The 13,116-nt window shown below is 38.8% G+C and overlaps 1 protein-coding gene across 1 annotated transcript in view; it reads right to left on the bottom strand.

The window, feature by feature from the left end:
• The window catches only part of PXDNL (peroxidasin like), a 412,750-nt gene that overhangs the window by 240,914 nt on the left and 158,720 nt on the right, over positions 1-13,116 (bottom strand). The window lies entirely within an intron of this gene.

The following is a 13,116-nucleotide window of genomic DNA, read 5'->3' on the forward strand; positions in this document are numbered from 1 at the left end:
TTGACTTTTGAGACATGTGCATATTATGACAAACAAGACTTCTTTCAAAACCTAAAAATGAATGTAAACAGAAACAAATGAACTTAACTATACCAAACAGATAACACACACAGAGGAAAGAATTGGTTTGAGTAAGTTTTAAATACAGCGTGCTGACTGTACTGTCTCAATGATACAAAAGACAAAAAAGAGTTACAGAGTTGTCACACACTGAACTTAGCATGTTGGTTGTGATGCGGTATTTGGTATCGATAATTCTGAAACTACGGTGAGTGATATGTAGAATATAGCAGATGAGTAAATACATTCCTATTTTTGGAAACCAGTAGGTCTCATGACGGAAGAAGAATATGTAAACGTGTAATGGAGGAGAATGAAGAAAAAACCTGTGATGTAGGATCTGAACTAAAGGTATCAGTATAAACCCATGACTATGCAAATATGTGTGTAGCTATACATTTAAAGGCCCCTACTTTTGTTTTTCTAAATATTATTCGCCATTTAAAAGAACCACAATTCCTAGGCTATTTCTAGATCTGTGGCAGAAAAGTTAAAAGTAAGCTTGGACCACTTTGGACCAGAAAGCAAAGAAATATTCAAAGATTAATGGGAACATGTCAGAAGAATGAAGTAGCTGTTCAAAGGGTTCCGATGACCAAATCTGGAATAATTTGGGCATCAAAAAGTAATGACAGCAGCAGATTATAACACAACGAACAGGAAAAAAATACCTGAGTGTATAATGATCCTAAAATTAATGAGGAAAGAAACTCTTCTTACAGAAGAATGCCAACCAATAAAACAGAAGGATGATAGGCAGAAATTACTATTTGGCAATCCCCAATATAATAGTTGATTCAGGCAGGGTTACCAATGGATTCCAAACCAGTGGATGAAAACTGTTGGAGAACAGGGTATAAAATGAGAGCTCCAAGTATCACCCATGTGATACTTATTAAAAGGGAAACTATCCTTTCAGGGGAAATATCACCCACATGACACCTGTTGCAAAGGGAAAGTGTCTTTACAATGGAAGCATCTGGTGAAAACACCACCTTAGCCAAGTAATCAAACTTAGCAGTACTACGGTTGATCATGAAGAAATAATAAAACAAATTCAGATTATGATCCATCCTACAAAATAACAGGCTTGAATTCTTAAGATATATAAATGTTTGGGAAAAAGAAGTGAGGTGAGGGTTCTGGATTAAAGGATACAGAAGAGACATGATAACCTACACTTGATGGGTCTTGGGTTGAGAGGAAAAGCTACCTATAAATGAAATTTGAGGGGCATTGGGAAAAACTGAATATAGACTCTACATCAGATAATATTATTGAATCAAAATTAAATTTCTTAGGTATAAGATATTGCAGTTATGTAAGAAAATGTCCTTGTTCTTAGGAGACGCATAAAAAATTATGGAAGATGAAGTATCATATCTGCAACTTATTTCAGTCAGTTAGAACAAATACATAAATACATGAATACGTATATACACACATAGATGTGTGCATATAAAAAGAGAGAGAGAAATGCAAATGTAGCAAAATGTTAACAACTGGAAATTTTATGTAAAAGGTACACAGGTAATCATTGTATTATTCTTTCGAGTTTGGGGCAGATTTGAAAATTTTCAAATTAAAAAGCTGGGGATATGTTAATAAAAACTTAGAAAGGTGAATTAACTCACCAAATTTCATAAGACTATTTGGAGGACCAGAAACAATACCCACTTCCGACATTCTCCCCAGCTTTCTCTTTACTCTGCCATTTGAGGAAGGCTTTCTCCCAGAAGAATGCAAGCAAACCAGAGGGGATCAGCACTGGACTGAGATCGTGTGTTTCAGTCGTGTTATTTAAATAATAGCATGCATTTATTTTATCTCCGTGGTATAGCATAACGTTTGTCCATGGTGTTTATCAATTACTGTTGTTCCTCTGGGTCTCAATTATCTTTCATATAAGAATAATTGAGTTGTCCACTTGAGTAATCCATTTGAGTTATCCATAATTTAATTTGGGCCTGCTTCCCAAATGTGTTATTCTTATCAGTTTCATCCGGAAACGAGAAAGCTCAAACAGGCCGGTGAGTCACAGAGTCCTGACACACTGCTCTGCAGAAAGTAAAATCCAGGGTCTTTGGATAACAGATTCCTGGTCTTACCCTCTAGCCCTTAGGGCCCAGCAATATATAATGTTTCCAGATTCCTTTTTCAATAACCTATTACCAAGCTCTGTATTTAGTAACAACAACAACAACAACGCCAGCTCTTTTCCAGAAAACTCTTTTACAATTATAGGAGCAGTGTGGCTGGAATTTGTTTTAAACATCAAGGAAACAGAGAATCTCCCATTGCAATTAGCGCAAAGGTGACCCAAGGAAACAAAATCACCAGATGCTTGATTTCACTTTGTATTGTATATTGGTATAAAAAGCCACACGGTCAAAATTGTTAATCCTCTTTCATGAAAATTTAAACTTTATTTTTAAAGCTTTTTTTTCCCTTATTTTCCTTTGTCCTTATAACAAATTGGTAACATTGTGGCCATATTACTGTCATTACCTCTCGAAGACAGGAATGAGCGGACTCTTGCAAGAGGCCATTCAACTGCCTCCTACTGGACTCTGGTGGTGTCCTTGTGATTCTAGCCATGTAATTCTTTTTTGTAATTAAGTTTTTAATATTAAGTCCAGTGTAGTTAACATGCAGTGTTATATTAGTGTCAGGTGTACAATAGAGTAATCCAACAATTCTATACATCATTACTCAGTGCTCATCATGACACATGTACCTTAATCCATTTCGTGTATTTTGACCCATCCCCCACCCACCTCCCCTCTGACATGCTTTACGTTAAATGAGTTCCTCAGTTAGCACTTTTTTTCCAACAAGAACATTTTTTACTTGAAGCATATTTCAGAATATATGGTTTGAGAAGATAGAGAGGGAGGACTTAAGATGGCAGAGGAGTAGGGGGACCCTATGTTTGCCTCACCCCTCAAACACAGCCAGATAAATACCAAATCGTTTTGAACACGCAAAAAATCAATGTGAGTAGTGAGAGAACAAACTGGGAGGGAGAGAAATGGCCACACTGTGGAAGGCAGAAGGTGTGGAGAGTTGATTTGGGGGAGGGAACCATTATCAAGAAGAGAGGAGTGAGAGAGAAAGAGAGTGAGAAAGAGAGAAAGCAGCATGCAGGGGACAGCACAAGAAAAACCCTTCCTCAAAACCACTGACTGGGAAACAGAGAGGGGCTGACTACCACAACTTTTTATAAGCAGCAGAGCTGAAAGTCTGAAGTTTTAATGTTTATTTATTTTTGAGACAGAGAGACAGAGCATGAACGGGGGAGGGTCAGAGAGAGAGGGAGACACAGAATCCAAAGCAGGCTCTAGGCTCCGAGCTGTCGGCACAGAGCCCGACGTGGGGCTCAAACTCACAGACTGGGAGATCGTGACCTGAGCCGAAGTCAGAAGCTCAACCAACTGAGCCACCCAGATACCCCTGAAAGTCTAAAGTTTTAGAAGTCCACGCCATCTCCAGGGTCATGCCTGGCAGCAGTCCTGTGGGAAAGGAGGGCAGAGGCTTGATAGTGAAGAACATGGTCTGAGGATCCCCTGGGTCGCAAGGGGACAAAGAGTTCCCCTTCTTGGAGTGCACCGGGGAGACGTGGCATAGCCTCTCCAGGGACAAAAGAGCCGGTGGCCACCAACATGCTGCCCGGCTCAGTAGCATAGGATCAGAGACGCCTGCTGCACGCAACAAACCTTGGTCCCAGCTTTGTCTGTGCTTTACCATAAACTCTAAACTGCTGAATAGTCACATGAGTGCTTCTACGGGACAAACCAGCACCAGCCACAGCAGAGCAAGACCCTCCCCAAAGGATGAGTGCAGGTCTGCAACGTACCAGGTCCCTAAACTTTGGACTTTTGAAACACAACAATGTGCCTGCCTGGAAGGCAGATAGCTGGGACACAAGCAGGGTGAAAGCAGGGATTTAACAAAAGCCAGGGACACGCTCTTCTGTAAGGGATTCCTAAACAGTGGTGGGTGAGCACTCCCCTCTCCAGTGATGAGAGAGCAGGGTGGCACCACCAGCACCAACCAACTTCGGTGAGCAACACAGCACCCCCAGGGGAATATGGAGCCACTTACACCAAACCCCACCCCCCTGTGTCCTGTAGATGTGTCTTTCCTAAACAAGTTCCCCTGAGAACCAGTGCAGCAGGCCCCTCCCCCAGAAGACCAGCACAAACCCCTCTCATGCACCAAGTCTAGTGATCACAGATTGCTGCAGAGCTTCAGCTTTATGGGAAATAGGATCCAGCCTCTTTTAACAATCAGACCAAAACACACCTACTTAAAGCTTGAAAAACAGTGGAAAAGGTCTAAATTCTTCCCTCTGCAGGCAAGGGGAAACCCTGCAGAGGACTGACCCGAGGGAAGGAGCAGCCAAAACACAACAGCAGAGTGCACACACTCATAGACTTCCTGAAGCACCAGGTCCAAGATAGTATAAAACCTCTTCTTAATACAGCCATCACTCTAAGGAGCAGCAATGTAACAGACTTTCCTAACACACACACACACACACACACACACACACACACACACACACACAGAGTGACCTAGACAAAATGACAAGATGGAGAAATTCACTCAAAAAGAAAGAACAGGAAGAAGTCATGGCCAGGTATTTAATCAAAACAGACAGAAGTAAGATATGTGAACTAGAATTTAAAACAATCATAAGGATAGTATCTGGGCTTGAGAAAAGCATAGAAAACACTAGAGAATCCCTTACTGCAGAGATCAAAGACCTAAAAACTAGTCAAGCCAAAACAAAAAATGCTATAACCGAGATGCAAAACTGACTGGATGCAATGATAACAAGGATGCGCAAAGTAGAGGAATGAATCAGTGATATAAAAGACAAATTTCCAAAAATTATGGAAAATAATGAGGCTGAAAAGAAAAGGGAAATTAAAGTATTGGATCATGAATTTAGACTTAAGGAACCCAGCAACTTCTTAAAACATGATAAGATTTCTTATCATAGGAGTCTGAGAAGAGGAAGAGAGAGAAAGAGAGGCCGAAGGATTATTTTAGTATATTATACCTGAAAACTTCCTTACTCTGGGGAACAGAACAGATATCGAAATCCAAGAGGCACAGAGATCTCCCATCAAACTCAGCAAAAGCTAGCCAACACCAAGAAATATAGTCAAATTCACAAAATACATAGACAAGGAAAGATTCCTCAAACCAGCAAGGGAAAAAAGTCCTTAACCTACAAGTGAAGATAAATCAGGTTCACAGCAGATATGTCCACAGAAAGTTGGCAGCCCAGAAGGGAATGGCATAATATATTCAACAGCAGCTACTATCACCCTCAATGAGGAAAAACTGAGAGCTTTTCCTCTATGGTCAAGAACAAGACAGGGCTGGCCACTCTCACCATTGTTATTTAACATAGTACTGGAAGTCTTGTCCTCAGCAAGCAGACAACAACAACATCAACAAAAATAAAAGGCATCCAAATCAGCAAGGAAGAAGTCAAACTTGCATTATTTGCAGATAACATGATACTCTATGTAGAAAGCATGAAAAACTCCACCAAAAAAAATTGCTAGAACTAATACATGAATCCAGCAAAGTCACAGGATTTAAAATCAATGTACAGAAATCTGTTGCATCTTTATACACCAATAATGAAACCGCACAAAAAGAAATCAAGGAATCAACCCCACTTACAACTGCACCAAAACAATAAGATAATTGGGAACAAACCTAACCAAAGAGGCAAAAGATCTGTACTCTGAAAACTATAAGTCACTGGTGAAAAACTGAAGAAGACACAAAGAAATGGAAAAACAATCCAAACTCATGCACTGGAAGAACAAATATTGTTAAAATGTGTATGCTACCCAAAGCAGTCTGTACATTTAATGCAATTCCTATCAAAATACCACCAGCACTTTTAAAAGAGCTAGAACAAATAATCCTAAAATTTGAATGGAACCACAAAGGTCACTAATTTGTTCCTCTGCTTTTTCCACCCTGCTATTTATTGCGTCTTCATTGTTCCAAATGAACATCTTCATGTTCCAAATCTCATTTATTGCATTCTTCGTCTTTGAATGATTCTTTTTTAATTATTTTATATTTTATCTCTGTGGTAAGGGTCTCCCCGATGTCTTCTATTCTTTTCTCAAGCCCAGTGAGTATCCTTATGATTGTTGCTTTAAATTCTCTACCAGGCATGTGACTTATATTTGTTTCACTTAGACCTCTGGCCTTGGACTTTTCTGTTCTTTAATTTGGGATAAATTCCTCCGTCTTGGCATTTTGTCTAAGTCTCTGCATTCTTCTGTGTGTCAGAAAAGCCAGTTATGTCTCATGCTCCTGAAAGTAGTACCCTTATGAAGAAGAGGGCATATAGTGCCCAGGGCCTGATGCTTCAGCAAAGGTCCCTCGTGTGGGTTGTGTGTGCTCTGTGTTGTGTTGCGGCTGTTCTATCCTTCAGGCCAGTCGTCTGCAGTCTCCTTGCCTGCTGTGGCAGCATTTGGTCCATGGCCTGAATGTGGCAAGCTTTAACTAGGTGTGCTCTAGTCTGCTTGTGAAATGAGACCTGACAGCAGCTCCACCAGAGCTGAGGCCCTGCAGAACTCTCTGATCCGGAGACGTGGTGGGAACAGGGGTTTGTGCTGGTCTTCTGGGGGGAGGGAGCCTACTGCCCTGGGACTGCGGCAAGCTTGATGGAGAAGGGCAGTCCTTTCAGGGCAGGTAGGGAGTGGCGCTTAGTGTAAGGAAGGCAAGCAGCCAGGATGGCTCAGCAATGCCTCTGTGGCGCAGTGGCTCTGTGTTTATGCTGGTGTGCAGGGGAGGGAGCTGGTGCTGGCCAGCTCCCCTGGTCCCAGAGAGGTATATCTCCATGAATGCTTCCTCCCAGGGACACTCTCACAAGATGAGCAAATAATCTCCCCCACTGTGTGCTCCAGGCATTCTTCAGATTGCTGTTTCAATGCTCTCTGTTTCTAGGATGTTTGCCTGCATTCTCTCCCGGAACAGGGCAGCGTGCTCTGGGCTCTATCCCAGCCAAGCCTGCTGTCCTTTAAAACGCCAGGCTTTAAGACCTACTGGTTGCAAGAACTCACAAAATTCAGCCCCTCTCATATTCCAAACCAATGGCGTTGGGGCAACGTTTTCTTTGTGCATTCCCCTAGGTGCTTCTCTCTTTCTCTTCCTTCTTTACAACCACATCTAGCTATAGAATTCTAACTGTGCTAGCTTACAGGAATGTAGTTTGTTCTATATTTAATTATGCATAATTTTAAGTTTACTAGGACTTGATAGGTTAGTACATTTAATCTGTCCATCATTTTTTTCCCAATAGTTTCTGCCTCTTCTTAACACTCTTCTTAACACTATTTCTGCCTCTTCTTAATACTAGACTCTCATTATACACAATTTTGAAAATACAGAAAAGTAAAAAGAAGATAAGACACTGTGTACAATCTCCCCATCAAAATAGTTTACTTATGGCTATCAATTTATGGTGAATATTTTAATGACCTCTTAAGTATACTTGATATTTTTGTATATAAAAATGAAAATACTCATATACACACCACACAAATCAAGAAACTGAACATCTCCAACATCACAGAAACCTCCCTCATGCCTTGCTTGTCAATAAACCTCAGCTTCTAGCAAGATGGAAAGTGTGCATTTCGTTTGACCTGGTTTTGAACTTTTTATAAATGGAATCATAACATGTGTATTCCCTCTTTTGTGTCTGGCATCCTGCTCCAAACATTTCATTCACAAGATTTATCTGTGTTGTTGCAGGTGGTTGTAATGCATTCTTTTTATTTGCTCTATAGTATTCCATCGTGTGAATTTACTGCAATTTACTTATAGATAATTTGGCTTTTCTCCAGTTTTCAGTATTACAAATAATGTTTCTACCAAGTTCTCTTTTTTTAAGTTTATTTATTTTAGGAGAAAGAGAGTGAATGAGCAGTGGAGGGGCAGAGAGAGAGAATCCCAAGCAGGCTCTGTGCTGTCAGCACAAAGCCCAATGGAGGCCTTGATCTCCGGAATCGTGAGATCATGACCTGAGCTGAAATCAAAAGTTGAACACTTAGCCAACTGAGCCACCCAGGTGCCCCTCAACCAAGTTCTTATACATAACTTTTGAAATGTATGTATATTCCTTTCTGTGGATTATATGCTTAGATGTGCGATTTCTCAGTCATCAGATCTACGGGTATTTAGTTTTAGTGGATACTGCTAAATAGTGTTCTAAAATAACTGAGCCAATTTTCACCCTGGCAATTTATAAGAGGTCTATTGGCTCCATTATAGTTGACTATTTTGAGTGTTTTTTGTTGTAATGGAGGTGTGAGGAACCCCATTGTGATCTTATGTTGCATTTCTGTGACAGCAAAGAATGCTGAATATACATTTTCATGAGTTTATTGACCATTTGGAAATTATAACTTGTCAAATGCCTGTTCAAACATGTTATATATATTTTTAGTTAGGGATTTTGCCTTTTATTTATTGATATGTAAGAGTTCTTGATGCAAATCCTTTATGGTATATACATAATTGTAAATATCCAGCCTGTCGCTTCTCTTTTTACTCATAAAAGTGTCTTTAGTAAGCTGAAGTTCTTAATTTTAATGAAATCGAATTTATCAGTCATTTTCTTCACTGTTTTCCTTTTGTATACTCTGAAAATCTTTGTCCAAAGGGTATAAAGATTCTTTTCTATGCTATCTCCTAGAATCCTTGTTACTTTTACCTTTTATATGATCTATGATCCATCTGGAATTCATTATTGTACACATGGCAAAGTAGTGAAATGGGGTTAAAACATTTTTCATCGTGGTTATCCAAATAACTGCACTATTTACTAGAAAATTTTCATTTTCACACTTCAGTGCAGTACGTATTTGTGACAGCTCAGGTGACCATTTACATGTGGGTCTGTTTCTGGACCTCACTCTGTTTCATTTGTTTCTTTGCCATTGAAACAATCCCACACTTTTATTTCTCTTATTTACAATAAAGCTTGACATCTAGTTTAAATCTTTCTACAATATCTTTCTTTAATACTTGATGAACTATTCGTGTCGAATCAGCTTATAAACTTCCACAAAAGAGCCTGCTGATACTTGACCGGGGTGGCATTGAACCTATAAATCAGGTTGAAAGGAAATGATATCATACCAATATCAAGTCTTTGAATTCATAATCATGATACTGTAGTCATTTATTTCAGATTTCTTTCATTTCTCCCAGTACTCTGTTGTTTTCTCAGAGAGTTATGGCCTTTGTTACATTTATTTCTACTTATCAAAATGTTTAATGTTATTGCAAAATGTATCCGTTAAAAATTTTCATTTTTGAGATGGTTGTTGCTAGAATATAGAAATACACTTTATTCTTTACATCACCAAAATGAGTTATTAATTTTAGTAGCCCATCTGAATATTTTGTATTTCATGTGTACACAAAAATGACACAGGTAAATATTACCATTTTAATTATTTTTTCTAATCCTCATCACTTTTTATTCTTAACTTGCCTTATGGTAAAAAATACTGCCTCCAAAATAATGTTGAATGTCAATTTTACAAATGAGTATTCATGTCTCATTCCACATTTTTGGAGGAAAGTGTTTACTATTTGTTAAGTAGAATGTTTATTACTGATTTTTAGTGGATATACTCTACCAAATTAAGGAAGTTCCCTTCCATCCATAACTTGCTATGAGATTTTTTTTAAATCAGTAAGTTAAGTTTTATGAGACGTTTTCTGCTTTTACTGAAATGATATGACTTTTCTACCTGTATTATAATAATGTTGATTTTTGTGTGTTAAACCAAACTTGAATTCCTGGAATAGGCCTAACCTGGTCATGATCTTTTTCATGCATTGGTAGAATCATTTGCTAACATTGTATTTAATATCTTCATGTTTATATTCTTGAGGGAAATTGACTAAAAATGCTTCTGCATTTTGCTGTGAAGATTATGCTGGCTTTATAAAATAAGTTGAAAAGTACTTTCTGTCTCTATTCTCTGGCAAGGTTTGTGTCACAATTAGTTTAATTAAAAAAAATATTTTAAGTAATTCTTTGCTGAAGCTATCTGAGCCTGGGGTTTTCTTTTGAGAAAGGATTCTTTTTTAAAAAATGTTGATTGATTGATTGATTGATTGATTGATTGATTGACTGATAGAGAGCATGAGTGGGGGAGGGGCATTTGGATCATTTTATACTTTTCCAGAGAAGGAGCAATTTGTTTTTAGGAGGCAGCACAATACAGATGACCTTCAGCAAGTCTAGGATGGTCCAGTGCTTCTAGGGCATAGCTCTTCAGGGGCACAAAATTAAAACCAGGGGGTATTTATCAGGTGCTTTTTTCTGTGATGGGCCCTAAAGTCTTACTTTTATTTCTCGGGTATCTTGAAATGGCCAAAATCTCTGATCAGCTTTGATTAGTCTCAGGAGTTGCTTTCTCCTTGGCCTCTTTGTAACCTCTCCCCTATACGTTTGACTTCTAAGTCAGCAAGTGCCTCCATTGAGATGGCTGGCAAAATGTTCACCTCACTACTGGGCAGCTGCCTTCTCTCAGGCGTCCCGGCCCTCTAGTGCTGGTTGTCACAGTGGTCTTCAATTGCAGCCTTTCTCTTCCCAGTCCGGTGAGACCCCCACGAAATCTAGGCTACTGCCTGTCTCCTCTTCATCCCCAGGCCCTGCATCTTGAATTGGCAAATGACCAGACAAGGAAAAGTCGCACCGAAGGTTTGAGTCAGCTCAGCCAGCCTCCTATCTTTCCCAGATGTTAGCTTCTCGAGTCCTGGCTGCCTTGGTTGTCTCTCAGACTTTCAAAGAGTTCCTTTTTGCGTTTTATTCGTATCTTTGAGATTTTTTTTAATATGGATCATTCATATGATACTAGCTAGACTGGCATAAACCCGTATGTTGTTATTTTTTCATCATAAAAAAAGCAAGTTACAATGTAAACAAGCTACAGAGAGATCCAACCAAAGTCTTATTAGTAATAATTGATGGAAAGCCAAATCTTGTCCACAGGTTTCTATTATCCCAGAAATGAATGCCTTGTTTTAAATTCTCCTGCATACCTCCAACTAGAAAACTATGCTGATACTTACTGCAGGAAATTTTGTTCCCTTGCTACATCACAGAATAGCCATAAAAACAAATCAAATATCTTAACGAAAGTTATGGCTACTTACAGAGTAAAACCCTTGGCAAACCACTAAACATCAATCCTTCAAAGTCTTGAGAGGGAAAAAACAACAACATTATTACACCAGATTTTTAAATAAAAGTAAATAAATGAAATAGTGACTGTTGATTCATCAACACGGTAAAAAGCTCTCATAAAATGAAGCATAGTGAAGATTTCACATTACATGAAACATAAAATCAGACTTCATAATTATATCTTATTTGAGAAATATTTTAAACATTGAGGTTTTCATACAAAATTTGGTAGTTTGGTTGCTTAAAAAAACACACACACAACAAGGAACTCAGTAATTAAACCAGCTAAAAGGTTTACTTTTCCCTCACTTTCATGAACATACTTGTAGTGTAAGTCTAACTCTGGTGGGTCCTCAGAACTCATTGAGCAATAGGGTCTTTATCTCACTGGCTCAGCACAAGTTCTCTCCAATCCCAGAGTCTTTCGGTGCCCCATTTCTGACCTCACTTCTTTCTCTCTTGCACAACTTACTATTTAAGTAACCCATCATCTGTCATTTCAGCCTTCCTGAAAGCGATCATGTATAAGAAACCATTGGTTAACGAGCAGTTAATCAAAGCGTGTGTGAATCCTGACTCTGCCCCTTTCTAGATGTATGAATGTGGGTAAATGACATCACACTTAGAAGCCTCAGTGTCCTCATCTGTAAACAGAAATAACAGCTGCAGCAGGGAATGGAACTAATGTACACAAGGCAAAGTATTCAATGTAATTAACACCACAAGTGCTCACTGTTCCAGTTTTGTTTTTAATAAAAATATTTAGACACAAATTAATAAGTATGGCTTCTACCAAATGAAGAGGTGGACTGTTCATTAATAATTACAGTATTGTGTACTATAACTCCAAAATGTGGCCCAACAGTGATAGAGATCATTTTGCTACACTCCTCAAAAGCCTTTTAAAGTGGCAACTACATTGAAAGAAGAGGTTTGATAACATTTGGTAACATTAACAATCTGATAAATTAATAATATCTTTGCTTTTCTATCACCTCCATACCTCAGTAGATAATGGTGGAAGGCTTCAGTGAGGATACTCCCCAAGTGTCAGACCCCCTGGAGATACTAGTTAAGATGCAAATCTTTGGGTCCCTCCCGAAAAAGTGTTAAATGAGAATCTTTGAGGGAGAGGGAGTCTTCATGTCCACAAGCTCTCTAGGAAACTTTTTTACATATTTTGGTTTGAGAACAACTGCTTTATTGTTAAGTAAGGAAAAACCCTTGTAGTCCTTACTTCCTTATGCTCTTACATCACCCCAACCAGAATTATCGTGATAAAGTATGTGTATCCAGGCATCAGTAATTGGAAAGAAGCCGGGTGGGAAAAGCACAAGTATAAAGTCATAATCTCAACCCTAAAGTTAGAAGGACTAGCTTGGCTGTAATACAGCGATAAATCCAGCCAAGCTGAAAACACTGTTAACTTGATTATGAAAATATTATGTCAAGAAGACTAACATACCCATGTAGTTCTAACGACACAAATAGCCTTAACTTCCACTGATTTCACCCTCTGGATTAAGTGCAGCATAAATAAATTTTAAATATAGAGCACTGTTAGTACATGTAAGCCCCCAGCATCACCTCTCCTAACATTCTACTCTTTTCTATTATAATAGAGCAGTTGTCAATTTTTATTACATACGTTTTTATTGTTGGGTCTTTCTTTACTAACAGTCCATAAGGTCAGACCATCTGCTATACCATAGCAGGGTCCTGTGTATTTTAGTCTGGATCGAAAGCCAGCAAACTGGTAAGCTGGTCACAGATATCAGTATCTGTTGAGTGAATAAAATACG

This window comes from Panthera tigris, chromosome F2 (assembly GCF_018350195.1).
Source record: "Panthera tigris isolate Pti1 chromosome F2, P.tigris_Pti1_mat1.1, whole genome shotgun sequence".
Taxonomy (NCBI): Eukaryota; Metazoa; Chordata; class Mammalia; order Carnivora; family Felidae; genus Panthera; species Panthera tigris.